Source organism: Anopheles coustani (assembly GCF_943734705.1).
Source record: "Anopheles coustani chromosome X unlocalized genomic scaffold, idAnoCousDA_361_x.2 X_unloc_19, whole genome shotgun sequence".
In the NCBI taxonomy this organism is placed as follows: Eukaryota; Metazoa; Arthropoda; class Insecta; order Diptera; family Culicidae; genus Anopheles; species Anopheles coustani.
The window spans coordinates 32,871-40,000 of NW_026525125.1; the positions used below are offsets into that span (position 1 = coordinate 32,871).

General features: G+C 56.1%; 1 pseudogene; it reads right to left on the reverse strand.

Moving 5' to 3' along the window:
* Positions 1 to 481: 481 nt before the first annotated feature.
* The window catches only part of LOC131270257 (large subunit ribosomal RNA), an 11,109-nt pseudogene continuing 4,460 nt past the window's right edge, over positions 482 to 7,130 (reverse strand).

Sequence of the window (7,130 nt, forward strand, 5' to 3'; positions counted from 1 at the left end):
CATACCACCGAGATGGTACATCTAGTATTGGGTCACCAAAACCAAACCAACCCCAAGTATCAACCCGGCATACTCAGAGTGATGGATCCGCCAACCCGTCCCGGCACTCCAAGTCCTTGACGAACCGAAAGTGTTTGCCCGGTAAGGCCATTAGATCACAACGCTTGCTACCCCACGGCGAGCTAAACATGCAAGTGGTCTTAGGCAACAGGTGACACCCGAAATTCATCCGAAGATGGAATATCAAGTGTTTAATCACCAAGCCAGCATCCAAACACCAAGTACCCCGGGAGGACCCGATGCGTTGCGACCATCTCCAAGTTCTTGACGAACCCGCAGTGAAAGGCGGTAAGGCCTCTGGGCCGCAACGCTCGCATGTGTTAACCCGCAAACACCACTGACCGGTCGGTCCACCGCAAGGGTGGGTCCAACTAGTCCACACACGGTATGCCGCATGTGCCCCCCGGGGGGAGCACACCGCACACAACCACCAAGCATGGGTCGCCTGAAAGGATCGAAATGTACATCTCTCTTCAATGCGTAGCGCCCAGCCTGCAAACCCGTCGTTTTCGGGTGGTCTTAGGAGTCGAAACTATTCTTGGAAGATCGGCAAGCACAACGCCTTTTCCCACTTCAGGTACTTCGGCGAGCGCACTCGCGATAGGCTCAGTTTGAGGGTTTCCAATAAATGGAAAGAGTCTATAGAAGACTCAATCCGGTCTCGTGATGTTATTAGCCATCTAGCTAACGACTCCTATACATATACTACCAGCCTGGTTCGGTTACGACCTTAGAGGCGTTCAGGCATAATCCGACGGACGTAGCGTCATACCAAAGTCCGCTCGGACTAGTATTGAGCCATTGGTCCGTACCTGTGGTTCCTCTCGTACTGCACAGGAATTCCATTGAGATAGTACTTGCACACCAGTAGGGTAAAACTAACCTGTCTCACGACGGTCTAAACCCAGCTCACGTTCCCTTGAAAGGGTGAACAATCCTACGCTTTGTGAATTTTGCTTCGCAATGATAGGAAGAGCCGACATCGAAGGATCAAAAAGCCACGTCGCTATGAACGCTTGGCGGCCACAAGCCAGTTATCCCTGTGGTGGTGAGCTGTCAAACGCTGTAGCGTCAACACGTGCTGAGCGTTGCTCCGTGTTTTTTTACACAAATTTCGCTTAAAAAGTTTAAAGAACCCACGAAAGTTTGTTTAAATCGTTTAAACTAGTGCCAATCTACAGATTAGTAGTGAAAACCGCATTAAAATCATCGATTTCAACGAAAAATAAGAAAGAAAAGTGTTTGTTTACATTTTGTATGGAGAGCGGCCCGGGGCGTAGCCCCATTTGGGACTACGTGTTTTTCGGTTAAAAAAGTGTCCGGATCCTGGCCGGATGTGGTTTTTTAGATGACAGACGGTGTTTTAAAACGAAAGTCAGAGAAAACCGTATGAAAAAAGACGAATTCAGCGCAAAATAAGTGTAAATAAAGTGAAAGCACGCGGTGCAAGAATATTGGCAGGTGAAGATTCGATCGTCCATTTTCCAGCCGGATTCGGACTCGAAGATCCGAGCGATTTCACCTAAGCCGAATCGGGCTCCGTGTCATCTGATCCAGTTTTTCAAAAAAGGACCGTTGGTGCCGGATTTTCGTGTCGTTCAAATTGACCGTTGGTGGAGTCGGTGGCCGTTAGTTTGAAGTGGCCGTTAATTCAAATCGGTCGGTAATTCAGATTTACCGGTTATCCAAATTGGCCGGTAATTTTAATTGACCGTTGGCGGCAGTGTGTCCCGGATAGGTGTCCCGGCTGGGGGTGAAATGTTTCAAGTGTCCCGGCTGAAATATTCCATGGACCAACCATCCGGTTGAAATGTTTCAGTGAAACTTTTCAAGGTGTCTCGGCTAAGAGTGAAATGTTTCATGTGTCTCGGCTCAAAAATTTCGAGGTTCGATCATCCCGGCGAAATATTTCAGTGTGTCTCGGCTAAACTTGGTTCCGAACTTGGCCGCCAGGCGGCGCCACCAGTACCAGCGGATTGCCAGCATTGCCACCAGGCGGCGCTTCGGGTCGTGGCGGGTGTCTCGGCTCACGGAGATTTCGAACACTGTTACCAGGCGGCGGCACTGGTGCTGAGCTTTTCAACGTCACAACCAGGCGGCGCCTTCAGTTCATCAAGTGTCTCGGCTGGTGGAGATCACCGGTTATCACAACCAGGCGGCACTCTGAGTTTTATGGCGAGTGTATCGGCTGGCGGTTTGCGGATTTGTCAACCAGGCGGCACCTGATCGCAGAGAAGAACTGAGATATAAGCTCAGATTTGGAAAGGGGAAAAAGATTGGTTTGGCCTTTTATTTGTTGGAGTTTCTATTTCGCACCGGTACTTGGCCTTCCTCCACTCCCCTTCCCCTTTCCACCTTCCCTTCCCAGACACTCCACCCTGGCTCTCCGCAACCTAACCCATTGCCCACAGCGATTTTCAGGGTTGCAGTAGGGGAATGGAGCAGGCATCGGGGGAGCCTTCGACGCGTCGGTCCGTAAGGCTCCGGTCCACCTGTGACGCTACCGCGCCATCGACGAAGGACGACAGGGACGAAGTGATGACTTCTTCAACATCATCGGTTGCCCTGCCGTTGACCCGGCAGCGAAAGGGGGGCAGTGTCGCGCCATCGACTGCGACGCCCACTCGGCCGGTGGTGGTGGTGCAGCGGATGGCCCTGCTAGCCAGCGATATGGAGATTTCAGAGGAGAGTGAGGAGGAAGATCTCAACTCAACCGTTGTCCAGCAGGTGGCCGAAGCCCCGCAGCAGGAGCCGACAATCGCAAGCCTCAGCAGCGAGTTGAGGGAGCTCCGGGCAACCGTCGAGACCCTCCTTGCAAAGGTTAGCGAGATGGAGACGGGCCGGGCAACGGCAAAGGATAGCGGCGCCGAGTTAAAAGCGAAGCTGAAGCTGATGGCTCGTGATAACTTGGAACTAAAACGAGAAAATAATAGCCTGCGCGAGCGTGCAGCTGCCTGCGAGCGGGAGATGACGCTACTTCGCAGCGGGATCAGCTCCATGAGCTCGATGGCTTCGATGGAAGTTCCACAACAGCTTGGAGGCAGAGTCGGCGGAGGCGAGCGAGACCTCGAACAACGTTCAGCGCCAACTGGTCAGATACCTCCAGTGGATCAGGAAGCTCCGCGCAAGCGGAAGAGAGTACGCGGGGGAAAGAAGCAGGACCAGGTAGCAGCTGCTGAAGCGCTGACCAATACTGCGCAGTCGACACCAGCGATGCCTGACGTTCCTGTGGGCAGGGCCGCCACCGTCACCGAAAGGTCTTCTGCTCCTAACAACAAGGCCACTAAGAAGATCAAGCCTGGTGCAGTGCAGTCCGAGAAGCGGAACGGATCAACGACAACGTCGTTCGCCAAGGTAGTCGGTGGTCGACCGAAGGCGGAAACGACGCAAAGTGCAACAACTCGCCGGGAAGAGAGGCCCGGAGTTGTTGTTCTTGAAAGCAACGAAGGCCGCAGTTATCTTGAAGCGTACAAGGCGGTAAGGGAAAAGACGGCAATCGATCAGCACGTCGCCCGGGTTTCGCGGACCGGAGAAAGGTCCATGTCCCTGTACCTAAAGCCCAACACGGACTGCGAAAACGTGCTGCAGGAGGTTCAAGCGGCCATCAAGGAGGTAGGAGTGGCGCGCCTCCTGGTGAACAAACAAACAGTAGCACTAACAGGGATTGATATGCTGGCCACCCCGGAAGATATTTCAGCAGCGATCAAACGCCAGATGGCCCTGACGGTGCCAGCTGATGCGGTGCGCCTCTGGCGGCGCTACGATGGGATGCAGAAGGCGCATCTTAAGCTGCCGCGCTCGCAGTGCCAAATGCTGAATGGTAACAAGATCACCATCGGCAATACACGTGTCGTAATGCAGGCGCTCGCATCGGTCCCTGCAGGAGAGCAGCTCTGCTACCGCTGCTTTGGCAAGGGGCACCGCTCTCGCGAGTGCACCGGCCCTGACTACTCCAAGTGCTGCTTCCGGTGCGGATCGAAGCAGCATAAGGCCAAGGAGTGCAGCTCGGGCCCCAAGTGCCTCACGTGTTCCGGACAACATCAGACAGGTTCACCGGTTTGCAGCGGAAGTAGACAGCCGTCATGTTCCCGCTAGCTTCGAACACCACTGTTAGAGGGCGCGACGCTGGGTTGAGGATCCTCCAGATCAACTTGGCGCGCAGCAGGGTAGCACAAGACCTCATGCTCCAGACCGCACGGGAGCAAAGGATCGACATTGTGCTGGCGTCGGAGATCTACCGTGTTCCACCCAATAACGGGAACTGGGCGGTGGACTCGACTGCGAAGGCAGCTGTTATTACGACCGGAGCCTTGCCCATACAGCGAGTCTGGGCAAGTAGGGTAGGACTGGTGTCGGTTCAGGTGGCGGGGGTGACCTTCATCTCTTGCTACGCCCCACCAACACCGGGATGGACGGACGAGGACTACCAGCGGCTGCTCGACGAGATCGATATCGAGGTCAGAGCACACCCCCTCGTAGTCTTGGCGGGCGACTTCAATGCCTGGCACGTGCGATGGGGCAGCGCGAGGACGAAGCCGCGTGGTGAGGATCTCGCCGAGGTCGTCGACCAGCTTGACCTGGCGATCTTGAACCGCGGCAGTGTGCCCACGTTCGTCGGCAACGGCAGTGCTACTGAAAGTGTGGTCGACGTGTCCTTCGCCAGTCCGGCCATTGAACCCGGTAACGACTGGCGGGTGCTCGACACTTTCACCAACAGTGACCACAGATACGTGAGATTCAGCGTATCCGCGACACCAGTCAGCAGCGCTTCACCACACCAGCAGAGGCAACCGCAGCAACAGCACCAGCATCGCGACCGGCAGCGACAACGCGAGCAGATTGGACCGAGATGGAAGTTGCGTCAATTCCATCCCGAAGCCTTCCAGATCGCGCTCCAGGCTTCCGGGTTTGCCGAAGCGGCTGTATCACCGGCGACTCTCACCGCTGGACTTACTAGAGCCTGCGATGAGGTGATGCAGAGGGCACCGCCAGCGCAGTTTTTGGTGAGACCGGAAATGTACTGGTGGACGCAGGAAATCGGCCTTCTCAGGGAGCAGTGCAAGTCATCTGAGGATGCGATTTTGACCGCCGGAACCGGTGCACAGCGAGAGTTGGCCAGAGAACGGCACAGGAGCTGTAAGAAGGAACTCGCCCGTGCCATCAAGGCAAGCAAGGACCGTAGCTTTGATGAGATGATTGCGGAAGCTGAGGACAACGTCTTCGGCACTGCCTACAAGGTAGTAACGTCACGCCTTAAGGGTAGCCGCGTCCCCCCGGAGCGAGATCCTGCGATTCTACAGCACGTCGTGTCGGAACTCTTCCCGGATCATGGCACTTTTGAGTGGCCTGCACCGGATCGGGTCGATTGGGGGCAGACAACGCAGGAGCCAGTGAGGGAGGTATCGGATGAGGAGCTCTTGGCGATCGCGGCGCGGATGGTGCCCACTAAGGCCCCGGGACCCGATGGCATCATCAATGCGGCACTGAGGGTCGCTGTTCGCGAGCACACGGAGACGTTCCGCCGCGTGTTCCAGGAGTGCTTCGATCAATGCACCTTTCCCGCCGACTGGAAGCGACAACGACTTGCTTTGCTGCCCAAGTCCGGAAGACCTCAGGGCGATCCGTCATCCTTCCGGCCTCTTGGGATGCTCGACGGATCAGGCAAGATCTTGGAGCGGCTGATCTTGGATCGCCTGAATGAACACCTGGAAGACCCAGATCACCCTCGCCTGTCGCCGTCGCAGTATGGATTCAGAAAGGGCAGGTCTACAATTCAGGCGATCGAGCGTGTTAAGGAGGCCGGCCAGCGTGCGATGGCCCACCGAATGACGGATCGGAGGGCGAATAAATGTCTGATGGTGGTGTCATTGGATGTTCGCAATGCTTTTAACACGGCGAGCTGGCGGTCCATCGCCAAAGCACTGCAAGAAAAGCACGTTCCGGCATGCCTGCAGCGGATACTGGAAAGCTGGTTTCGGGGACGGCTACTGGTTTATGAGACGTCGGACGGTCCGGTCACCCGGGAATTGTCGGCGGGAGTCCCACAGGGTTCCATACTTGGTCCGACGCTGTGGAACACCATGTATGACGCCGTCCTGTCCATCGACATGCCCGCCGGTGTAGAGCTCGTCGCCTTCGCTGACGACCTCGTGCTCCTGGCACCAGGACCCACGCCAGCACTGGCCGCGAGTTTGGCGGAGGAGTCTGTGAATAGGGTTGTGGCTTGGATGCGCGAACACCAGCTGGAGCTCGCCGCAGCTAAGACAGATATTGTGATGGTGTCGAAGAAGAAGAAGGATTACAAGAACATCCCGGTTAACATCAACGGCGTTCTTCTTCGTTCGGCAACCGACATCAAATATCTGGGCGTCCGCATCAAACACAATCTTAAGTGGTCAGAGCACGTCAAGCAGGTCACTCAAAAGGCTTCTCGAGTAGCGACAGCACTTGCACTGTTGATGCGACGGCACAGTGGGCCAAAGTGTAAGAAGCGTCGCCTCCTGGTTTCGGTCGTCAACAGCATCCTCCGCTACGGTGCACCGGTGTGGCACGAGGGTGTTGAAACCAGGGAGGAGCAACGGCTGCTGGAAAGAGTCCAGAAGAGGGTTGTGGTCGGAGCATCCTTCGCATTCCGGACAATCTCATACGACGCTGCCGCAGTGATAGCGGGCACCATCCCAATAGCGCTGTTGGTAAAAGAGGACGCTCGCTATTACCAACGTAGAGTGAACGCCGACCCTGGGGGTCTGTCGGCTAAAGAGATGCGGGAGCAGGAGCGTCTCGCCACATACCACCAGTGGCAGGACAGGTGGAACGAGGTTGGCAGAACGGGAGGACGGTTCGCCCGATGGACCCGGCGAGTTCTCCCCGACCCAGCTGCGTGGCACCAAAGGAAACACGGAGAGGTGAATTTCCATCTGTGTCAGGTGCTCTCCGGGCACGGATTTTTCCGTGAGTACCTGCACAATAAGGAGTTCGCCTCGTCCCCTGAGTGCCCGCAGTGCCCGGACATCATCGAGTCTGCCGAGCACGTGATGTTCGAGTGCCCTCGTTTCGCTGGCGTCCGAGCC